This window comes from Salmo salar, chromosome ssa05 (genome assembly GCF_905237065.1).
Source record: "Salmo salar chromosome ssa05, Ssal_v3.1, whole genome shotgun sequence".
Lineage (NCBI taxonomy): Eukaryota > Metazoa > Chordata > Actinopteri > Salmoniformes > Salmonidae > Salmo > Salmo salar.
In genome coordinates, this window is record NC_059446.1 from 11,068,491 (window position 1) to 11,080,932 (window position 12,442).

A 12,442-nucleotide genomic window follows, 5' to 3' on the forward strand; every position below is an offset into this window, starting at 1 on the left:
AAGAAAACCTGCAGAAGAAACACAGTGGAAATCCACACTACCGGCGCCACCAGGCAGGAGGCCGGGAGGGTTCAGCCCACCTTGCCTGGCGAGGGTTCAGTCTCCTCGCTGCCCGGATGTACTCCAGATTGCGGTGGTCAGTCTAGATGAAAAAAGGGTGTTTAGCCCTCTCAAGCCAATGTCTCCACGCCTCCAGAGCCTTGATGACAGCCAACAGCTCCCGGTCCCCCACGTCATAGTTTCTCTTCACCGGGCTGAGCTTCTTCGAGAAGAAGGCACAGGGGCGGAGCTTCGGTGGTGTACCCGAGCGCTGAGAGAGCACGGCTCCTATCCCAGTCTCAGACGCGTCCACCTCCACTATGAACGCCAAAGAGGGATCCGGATGGGCCAGCACGGGAGCCGAGGTAAACAGAGCCCTCAGGTGACCAAAAGCCCTGTCCACTTCAGCCGACCGCTGCAAACGTACCGGGCCCCCCTTCAGCAGTGAGGTAATGGGAGCAGATACCTGACCAAAACCCCGGATAAACCTCCGGTAGTAATTGGCAAACCTTAGAAACCACTGCACTTCCTTTACCGTGGTGGGAGTTGCCAATTACGCACGGCTGAAATGCAGTCACTCTCCATCTCCACCCCCGAGGTGGAAATGTGGTACCCTAGGAAGGAGACGGACTGCTGGAAGAACAGGCATTTCTCAGCCTTGACGTACAGGTCATGCTTCAACAGTTGACCAAGCACCCTGCGCACCAGGGACACATGCTCGGCACATGTAGCGCAGTATATCAGAATGTCATCAATATACACCACTACACCCTGCCCGTGCAGGTCCCTGAAAATCTCATCTACAAAGGCTTGGAAGACTGATGGAGCATTCATCAACCTGTACAGCATGACGAGGTACTCATAATGCCCTGAGGTCGTACTGAACACCGTCTTCCACTCATCTCCCTCCCAGATACGCACCAGGTTGTAAGCACTCCTGAGATCTAGTTTGGTGAAGAAGCACGCCCCGTACATTGACTCAATCGCCGTGGCGATAAGAGGTAGCGGGAAACTGTACCTCACCATGATCGGATTTAGGCCTCAATAGTCAATACATGGGCGCACACCTCCCTCTTTCTTTTTCACAAAAAAGAAACTCGAGGGAGCGGGTGAAATGGAGGACCGAATGTACCCCTGACGCAGGAATTCGGAGACATATGTTTCCATAGTCACCGTCTCCGCCTTTGAGAGGGGATACACGTGACTCCTGGGAAGTGCAGCGTCTACCAGGAGATTTATCGCACAATTGCCCCGTCGATGGGGTGGTAATTGAGTCGCCTTCTTTTTGAGAAGGCGAGAGCCAAATCGGCATATTCAGGGGGAAAGTGCACGGTGGAGACCTGGTCTGGACTTTCCACCGTAGTAGCACCAACGGACACCCCTAAACACCTCCCCGAGCACACTCGCGACCACCCTGTGAGAGCCCTCCGTTGCCAAGAAACAACGGTGGCCCCCTAATCAACCCTGACCCTAATGGTCGACTGTCTAAGGCATGAACGGGGAAGGGCACAGCCACTGGAACAATGGGGATCCCTAAACTAAAGGCGAACTATCTGTCTATAAAGATCCCAGCCACGCCTGAATCGACAAGCGCCTTATGCTGGGAATGCGGGAAAACTCAGGAAAGAAACATACAAAAACATGTGTGCAACAGAGGGCTCTGGGTGAGAAGGGTGCCGGCTCACCTGGGATGACGCCAGAGTACCCTGCCTGCTGCCTCGATCCCCAGAGGAACCAACCCGGCACCGACCGGCAGTGTGACCTCTGCGGCCACAGATGGTGCACGAGCCGGAACCTCCTCCAGTCTCCCTACGCACAGCACCTCCCAGCTCCTTGGGCACAGAAGCGGCGGTGCTGGGGGATGGAACCGACAGAACCCCCGAACTGGACGTCCACGGGTGGCCAGCAGGTTATCCAGCCGAATGGACAGGTCCACCAGCTTGTCAAAGGTGAGGGTGGTGTCCCTGCAGGCCAACTCCCGACGGACGTCCTCGCGCAAACTGCAGCGATAGTGGTCGATCAGGGTCCTATCGTTCTATCCCGCGCCGGCGAGCCAGGGTCCGAAAATCCATGGTGAACTCCTGGGCACTCCTCGTCCCCTGCCTCAGATGGAAGAGACGTTCACCCGCTGCTCTACCCTCAGGTGGATGGTCGAAGACTGCCTGGAAGCGGCGGGTGAAATCCTCGAAATGGTCCAGCGCCGCATCTCCTTCTCCCCACACGGCGTTGGCCCACTCCCAGAGAGGCACGAGACGAGAGCGGACATCTTCTCACGACCTGAAGGAGCAGGGTGGACGGTTGCCAGGTTGAGGTCGAGCTGCAACAGGAAACCCTGGCAGCGTGCAGCCGTCCCGTCATACTCCCGGGGAATGGCGAGATGAATCCTACTGGGACCGGGTGAAGGGGGGCGCGAGTAGTGGAGACCCTGGTTGTGTTGGTGGAGGCGCTGGAGGAACTCCCTGTCTCTCCCAGCGGTCCATCGTTTGGACAACGCGGTCCATGGCGGCGCCGAGATGGTGGCGCATCGCCGCATGCTCCTGGATGCGCTCCTCCACCCCTATTCCAGGGGCACCTGCTCCTGCTGACTCCATTTGTTCGTTGTGGGATTCTGTAGCAGGGTGCGTAATTGGCGGCAGAGAAGTCAGGCATAGGAGTGCAGAACTGGGTAATAACCAGAGATTTATTAAGCAAAACCAACGGCATCCAGAACAACAAGATAAATGTGCACAAAAATAACCCGCTGTTCACTCACGGGGAACATGCACAAGTACTACAATAAACAATCCCACACAAAGACATGGGGGGAACAGAGGGTTAAATACACAACAAGTAATTGAGGGAATTGAAACGGAAAAACAAGACAAAACACATGGAAAATGAAAAGTGTATCGATGATGGCTAGAAGACTGGCTGACCGCCGAGTGTCGCCCGAACAAGGAGAGTACCCGACTTCGGCGGAAGTCGTGACACAAAGAGAGAGCACAGCAGGATAAGCTCTCTCTCTGTGATGACTCCCCCATCCTGAGTGAGTCTGATCACACCACTTCAACCTGTCCTGCAGACGAGGATCCCCAACACTGAACACACCCAGGTCCCACAACTGCAGTGCTCCAACATTGTTGAGAGGGATACATTCACAGATCTGGAGAGAGACATGGTGGAGCTCAGAGAGCTAGTCCACACAATCCAGACAGAACAAACCCACAAAACAGACCAGAACATCAACACCCCCAACAAGACCCGGAGGGCGGAAGGTGGAACTGGACGGCTGTCTGAGAGAACTAGCTGCTCTACAGACTGAGGTGAGAGAACTTAAAGAGGCACACATGGCACTGAAGGAGGAGGTGACAAAGCTGAGGTGTGACAGAGAGCAGGAGACCCTCCCAGAGAAGCCAGCAGAACAGCCCACCTCAGAACCAGACCACAACCTCAACACCACAATGGGACAGACAACACAGGACCCACCAACCCAACGGACCCCACCCCCTCCTAACAGCCCCCCTGTCAGATCCCCAATAGCTCTCCTGACAATCCCCTCACATCCACTGAGGACACACAAAAGCCGGAGAATGTGCTCCTCATTGACTCAAATGGCAAAAACATTCAAGAGGATAAACCTTTTTCCAAACACAGCGGCTAAACTCTGGTGCCCAAACACTAGGCATGTCCTAGAGCTGTTGTCAGAGGACAAACTAGGGTCCCCCAGCTACATTATAAATCACACAGGCACAAATGACCTGAGGGCCCAGCAGGAAAGGGTGGCCACAGCACTCAAGGGAGTGATTGAAAACGCTTCTTCCACTTTCCCCAATGCACAAGTGGTTATCTCCACCCTGCTACCAGGAAAAGACGTTCAGCATACAACGTGTGAACGCAAGCATTTCCCAGGACTGTGCCTCAAAACCTAATGTCTACCTGGCCCACCACTCCACCCTGGACTTGAACAGCCTTTACGACCAGGTCCACCTCTACAAGGCAGCAATCCCAACTTTTGCCAGGACTCTGAAGGACCCTCAACCGCAGCCCCAGCACCTCACACTGGAGCAACAGAGCAACGGACACCCGGTCCAGACCAGCGAGACACCATCCAAGACCTGCACAGAGAGAACCCACATCAAGAGGACCTACACCCAGACCACAGCATCATCAGCCACACTCCAACCAGCCAAGACCACCCCAAGCAAACCCTGGCCACACCCTATATAGGCCCCCCCAGACCTATCAGACCTATGCCCCTTCTGCCCACCCCATGACCCCTGCAGCAAGGACCTCACCATGACAGCAGGACATATGCCCAGGCCATGAGCAGAGCAACAGGCCCAATCCCCACTATTACACCCGCCCAAGCCCCATCATGCAACCTAAGAGGTATGTATCAGATGCTCAACATGCTCTGCTCACACCTACTGTGATGGTCCGGGCCTAAACCACACTAAAACATCACTAGACACTATGGAACACAGAGATTTTACTATCTCATCCTGGAATATACAAGGTCTGAGGTCATCTGCCTTTGGCCTAAAGAGCAGGAACCCAGACTTCATCAAATAAATTAGAAATACAGACATTGTCATCCTACAAAAAGCATGGTATAAAGGAGACGGACCCACTGGTTGCTCTCTAGGTTACAGAGAGCAGGTAGTCCCATCCACCGAACTATGAAACTATGTTTCCTGTGAAACAGGGAAGAGACTCAGGGGGTATGCTAATTTGGTATAGAGCAGACCTAACCCACTCTATTAAATTAGTCAGAACAGGAACATTTTACATCTGGCTAGAAATTAATAAGGAAATGATCTCAATAGAGAAAAGTGTCCTCATGTGTGCTTCCTATATCACCCCAATAGAATCCCCATACTTCAACGATGACAGCTTCTCCATCCTAGAGGGGGAGATCAACCATTTCCAGGCCCAGGGACATGTACTAGTCTGTGGCAACCTAAATGCCAGAACACCTGCCTAGAGATGACAGCATTCCCTCCTACAAATTAACAACAAAAACAAATTGTCTGATGAAGAATGCAATAACCTAAGAAAGAAATTGAGAAACCTGTCCAACCAAAAACATAGAGACCCACTTCACTATGGTGAATGGCAACTGCTCGGCCTCCGACGGCAAGGCACGACAGAGGGTAGTGCGTACTGCCCAGTACATCACTGGGTTCAGGCTTCCTGCCATCCAGGACCTCTATACCAGGCCATGTCAGAGGAAGGCACTAAAAATTGTCAAAAGACTCCAGCCACGCTAGTCATAGACTGTTCTCTCTGGTACCGCACGACAAGTGGTACCAGAGCGCCAAGTCAATGTCCAAGAGGATTTTTAACAGCTTCTACCCCAAAGCCATAAGACTCCTGAACATCTAATCAAATGGCTACCCAGACTATTTGCATTGCCCCCCCCCGCCTCTATATTTCTTTATACTATATTAGAGACACATATTTCCCTCAGAATACACAGACCCACAAAGAATTTGAAAAAAAAATCACATTTTGAAAAACTCCCATATCTATTGGGTGAAATAACACAGTGTTCCATCACAACAGCAAGATTTGTGACCTGTTGCCACAAGAAAAGGGCAACCAGTGAAGAACAAACACTATTGTAAATTCAACCTATATTTTGTTCTTTAACTATTTGCACATCATTACAACACTGTAAATAGACATACTGATGTTTAAAATGTCTATTCTTTTGGAACTTTTGTGAGTGTAATGTTGACTGTCGATTTTTTATTGTTTACTTCACTTTTGTTTATTTTCTTTTTCACTTGCTTTGGCAATGTAAACATTTGTTTCCAATGCCAATAAAGCCCTTAAATTGAGAGAGAGAGAGAGAGAGAGAGAGAGAGAGAGAGAGAGAGAGAGAGAGAGAGAGAGACGAGTAAAAACAGGTATGGTGCGGGCTTCATTATTTAGCAAGTCTTCCTGGCTCTTGCTCTGTTTATCCAGCAAAATGCAGATGTTGCTAATCAATCCTGCTCATTTTTGGGGGGTACGGCACCTACCTTTATTAAAGCCATCCATCACTGGGCATACTAAATCAATGGGAGGAAGGCAGACTACAGCAATCTCAGCAAAGAGAGAGAGACACACGCACACTGGCACACACACACACACACACACACACACACACACACACACACACACACACACACACACACACACACACACACACACACACACACACACACACACACACACACACACACACACACACACACACACACACACACACACACACACACACACACACACACACACACACACACACAGGGAGAGTACCAGCTAGAATACCAGTTAGTCTATAATACACCACTACAATGGGGAGAGGGGGGCTGTAACAAGGTTAGCCAAACAATATAGATACATTGACATTTCAAGTAAAACTGACTGACTTCATAGCTTTGTGTTATATTGTTAAAAAACACAATAAATGAATGATTTCATCCTGTATTCTCTTGTGTTCTTACTGTGATACTGTACTATAGGTTTCAGCTTTTATACATACAAAGTCACATACAGCCTGTAGCGAATGGTAAAACTTTCTCCTCATTAATGACAGGCAGGTTGTTAATTGCTTTTGTACTACCATCCAAGATGGAGCTTCATCCTGTGGATACAGGCATAGGCAGCCTAAAACACATCCCATCTAGAGGCTCCTTCCCTGGGACTGGGTCTGCGGTGCAGGGGCCTACAACCACCATCAGCTGCTGTTACAGTGCATCACCCAGCCAGCCTCCCCTCCCAGCCTAACTGGCACCGCCAGTCCAATGCAGTCGTTTCCATCTCAATATCAAATCATTTCTGGGTAACAATTAAGTGCCTTACTGTGATTATTTTAAATTAAAATGGCCAAAAGAAACAAAAATAGCTTCTTAGCAAAAAGCAATTTCTCAAGCAAAAATTGTCTGGGAGTGGTCTAAGTGAGAGGCCTAATGGGAGGAGCCTAATGGGAGGGATATGTAACCTGAAAACTAGTTGTCATTGGCAGAGAGGTTTGGAACTCTCTTTGTTATTGGTCTATTCACTTATGGTGATGTCACCATGCTCTCCAGTTCCACCAGGCCCTGTCCTCCTTCGTGGACGGTCATGTACAACACTGCCGCCTTCAGCCAGTGATGGCCCGACCAGAAAAAGTCCACCAGCTTGCGTTGCAGGTCTGCGAGCAGACCGGCGGGGTATTGCGAGCAGACCGGCGGGGGATTGAGGAAAGCCAGTATATGCCACAGGGAAGATGCCACCAGGTTGTTGATTATCAGCACTCTCCCTCTAGATGACACTTGGGACAGGAGCCACCTCCACCTGGCCAGTCTTGACACCACTGCCTGTGACAGCCTCTCCCAGTTCTTCCTGACCCACTTCTCTGAGCCCCTGGAAGCAGAGGAGGAGCCCTATCCCCCCATGCCCCACATAACAGAGCTTTGCTCTTGCCCCAGTTTACCTTAGCTGATAAAGCTCCCTCGTACACCTTCAGACTGGTCTCTAGTGCCTGCATATCTTGACCATCCCTGACCATCACAGAAACATAATCTGCATATGCTGACACCGCTATGCCTGTCACCACATCCATGCCAGCACACTCCCTGCAGTCCCAAAAAAGGCTCAATGGCAGAGTGTGTATAACTGCCCAGATAGAGGGCATCCTTGTCTAATGCCCCGTTTCACCCAGACTGGCCTACTGAGCCCCCCTCCCACCTTGACCATGCATGACGCCCCAGCATACAACAACTTCACACAAGTCGAAAAACTCTTCCCAAACCCAAACACAGACATCACATTAAACAGATACTCATGGTCCACTCTATCAAAAGCCTTCTCTTGATCTAAAGAGACCAGTCCAAAGTTCACATTAGAACCTCTCGACAAGTCCAACATTTCCCTGATTAAGAACAAGTTGTCCGTGATTGAGCGTCCCGGTACACAATATGTTTGGTCCTTATGTACTATCGAGTCCAAATGGGACTTCAGTCTGTTAGAGAGGACCTTGGCAAATATCTTGTAGTCCGCACAGAGTAATGCCACAGGCCTCCAGTTCTTAAGTTACACAAGTCCCCTTTTTTGGGCGGGAGAGTCAGAGCCGCCCGACGGCAGCTCATCACCAACTCTCCTACCCCGACGCATTCACGCAACACGCAAAAGAAGTCCTGTCCAATTATTCCCCAGAATTTTTTATAAAACTTCCCTGGGAGTCCATCGACTCCGGTGCAATACCGAGGGACATCTGGGTTACGGCCTCTGCCAGTTCATGGGACAACAGAGGAATGTTCATTTCATCCCTCGGTGCCAGAGAGAGCTTAGGGAGTCCTGCGAACAAGACCTGAGCACACATAGGATCACACACTTCTGCCTTATACAACTCAGTATAAAACTCCACAGTCTGCTCCCGCATCTCCCCCACCACAGAGGTCACCCGCCCATCAGACAGCCGTAGACAATACATACCCTTGGCTTCACCGCTCTGTCTTTCCAAACCAAAGAAGATAGAGCTGGGAGCATCCATCTCCTTGAGCATGGAGAACCTAGCTCTTACAAGTGCTCCCTTTGCTTTAACCTGGAAAAAACTGCCCAGGTCCCTACGTAATTCAGCTAAATTAGCCTGGAGGCCTACATTGCCTTACCCCACCATCTCTACCTCCATCTCACTAATACAACGCTCTAGTTCCCCCAAAACTATTCTAGCCTCTGAGGATGAGAGAGCTGTGTACTGTTGACAGAAAATGAATTTGGACTTTCCCCACATCCCACCATTGACTCAGAGACTCATACTCCTCTCTTCGCTGCCCCCACCTTTCCCAAAAGGTCTGGAAACCTGAGCAAAAAGTGGCATCTTGTAAGAGCTTTACATTAAACTTCCAATAGGATGCCTGCCGGGGCCCTGCTGAAATAGACAGCCGAGCCATGGTTATGTTATGATCCGAAAACCCCACCGGGAGAATGGTAGCGCCCAACAGCCTATTGCTCCGATTCTTGGACATGTAAAACTGATCAAGTCGGGCTGCACTCACCCTAGCCCCAAAAACCTTCAGCCATGTATACTGTCTTGTGTTGGGATGTTTAGTTATCCAAACATCCACTAGGTCGAACTGATTAACGATGTCCCTTAACACTCCCACTGACACTGAATGAGGCTCTTCCCCATTTCTGTCTTTCGTAAAATCCATTGTACAGTTCCAGTCCCCTCCGACCACCAGCGTCTCCTCAGGCGTTACCTGTGAGAGTTCCTGTCTAAGACTCCCAAATAGAACCCCTCTCTCTCTCCCTGTGTTAGGCGCATGCACATTTATAAAGACAAAACCCATGTTGTTAATTTCTGCTTTTACAACAAGCAGCCTACCCTTACACACCTCCTTTGAGGAGCACATTTTTACAGACAGACCCGGTACAAAAAGGACTGCCACCCCTGCACAAAAATTTGGCCCATTGGCTCAACACACTTTCCCCTTTCCACCAGAGCCCCCAAACAACTTCATTCAACAGATCACTATGCGTCTCCTGCAGAAACAACACGTGTACTTTTTTTTGTTTTACATATTCACCCAAAACACTCCTCTTTCCCGCATCTCTGGCGCCATTTATATTAAGCGAACCTACCCAAAGAGTCTCCATAAGAAGTGGGAGAAAAGCCAGTAAAGAAAGAGACCAATAGCAAAGCTCAAAAAACCACAGTGCCAGAAAGAAACTATACATCTAAACAGTGTCTGAAGGTCAACCCTTACGTACTGTTGTGACCCACTTCCTCAACCTCAACCGTTTCCTGGGTGAGAGGACACCATGCCCCTAATTTTTCATAGTATGTTGTAGTGATCTTACACACTTTTTTGGATCACAAAAAAAGACTCAAGATGAACTTTTTTCCCCTTGGTCTCATTCAGGAACCTTGTCAGTTCCCTCACAGTGTACTTTGACCCCTCTGCTTAACTGGCTGTCAGCTCCAGACCCATTGAAGAGTAGTCCGAAAAAAAGGCCATCTCATCATCCTCTTCCTCAGACTCATGACTAGGCCCAGCCTCAGCTACGCCACCATCTCTAGCCTGACTAGGCTCAGCCTCATCTACACCACGATCACTGGCATGACTTGGCCCAGCCTCTGCTACCTGCGTCTCATTGTCGCCCGAGCGTTGATCTCGATTTCCCCCACTGGTGGCGCTAGTACCCTCCCCTTGTCTATGGCCTTTATGTGGGCACGCAAAGCTCTTATGCCCCAAATCCCCACACTCAAAACATTGTAGACTATCTGTGCTGGCAAACCCTGCATAGAGCCCCTGCCCATGCCTCACTTTAAAATGCACATTTAGCTGTTGCTCATTGTTATTCAGAAACATGAACACATGCCTCCGGAACGAAACAACATGCTTAACGGCATCTGCCTGAAAACCTGCTGACAGTACACGAAACCAGCTAGCAAACTTACCAAAATGACTCAGCTCTTTCCCGATTTGATCATCTGTAATAAACGGAGGCAAATTTGCAACTACCACCCTGGTCGAAGGGGTAGAAAGAGGCACCACCCCACCCTTTACAAATATTCCACTAGCAATTAGCCTACCAACCAAATTTGCTCTTTTCATGAACACAACCACAGCTTTGTTCATTCTGGAAGCCCAGGAAACTAACTCTGTCCTCTTCCACCCTAACTTTGAAAAAACCTGTGGATACCACTAAAACAAATAGTGCATTAACCCTCCACCATAGAAAATAAAATTTGAAAGGAAAGACCAAGGACAGAATCAAGAAAATAAGTTAGGACACAGCCCTCCACACCAAACACTCAAACTCCAAAAAACTCCCAGCACGCACTGCAAGAGAGAGAGAGCGAGAGAGAGAGAGAGAGAGATAGCGAGAGAGAGAGAGATAGCGAGAGAAAGAGATAGCGAGAGAGAAGAGCAGGAATAACTATACAAAGGGTAAAACCCCTCACGTTAGTTTTAAACTCTACTAGTGGTTGTGGAGTGAGTGACATGATGACATCCTTTCCTCCCAGGGGGAAAACACGGCAATGGTGGAGACAGAAATCCTGGAGGTAGAACTACTTTGTCAAGGATGTTAGAACCTACATCCATCTGATCTGACCTGGGACTTCTACCTGACAATCTACCTGACAATCTACCTGTCATCACTCATCATTCTGATCTGACCTGGGACTTCTACCTGACAATCTACCTGACAATCTACCTGACAATCTATCTGTCATCCCTCATCATTCTGATCTGACCTGGGACTTCTACCTGACAATCTACCTGACAATCTACCTGACAATCTACCTGACAATCTACCTGTCATCCCTCATCATTCTGATCTGACCTGGGACTTCTACCTGACAATCTACCTGACAATCTACCTGACAATCTACCTGACAATCTATCTGTAATCCCTCATCATTCTGATCTGACCTGGGACTTCTACCTCACAATCTACCTGACAATCTACCTGACAATCTACCTGACAATCTACCTGTCATCACTCATCATTCTGATCTGACCTGGGACTTCTACCTGACAATCTACCTTACAATCTATCTGTCATCACTCATCATTCTGATCTGACCTGGGACTTCTACCTGACAATCTACCTGACAATCTACCTGACAATCTACCTGACAATCTACCAGACAATCTACCAGACAATCTACCTGACAATCTACCTGACAATCTACCTGACAATCTGAAACCAGAGCACACTCTCACCTGTCATCACTTAACAAAGTATTTCTGTCTGTCTCGTGTTTTTTTCCCTCATCTACAGTGCCGAGGATTTTGAGCAGACTAGGGAGGTGATGTGACTGGAGAGGGAACCAGACTAGCCTGTACAGTGAGGCGTGTTGAGACAGACATCATCTCTGAGGGGTAACTGGTCAACTCAGGGGTGAAGTGTGGTGAAGTAATAGGCTAGGCAGGGTGGCACGGTGGCAGAGTGGCAGGGTGTCACGGTGGCAGAGTGGCAGGGTGGCACTGTGTTAGAGTGGCACTGTGGCAGGGTGGCACGGTGGCAGAGTGGCAGGGTGGCACGGTGGCAGGGTGGCACGGTGGCAGAGTGGCAGGGTGGCACTGTGGCAGGGTGGCACGGTGGCAGAGTGGCAGGGTGGCACGGTGGCAGAGTGGCAGGGTGGCACTGTGGCAGAGTGGCACTGGGTGGCACGGTGGCAGAGTGGCAGGGTGGCACGGTGGCAGAGTGGCACTGTGGCAGAGTGATTGATTGATTGCTTACTTGACAGTTCAGAAAATACATATACACACAGTATGTACCTTTTAAAACCTGGCAGGGATAACACAATAAAGAGACTAAAGTCCAGGTCAGGGTCGAAATTCTTCATAGTCACGCTTCCCCTCTTGTTTTTACTCCAGACATAATTTCTCCTTGAGACGACAACAAATTGGGACTAAACAAAACTCTATTGTTGCTAGGA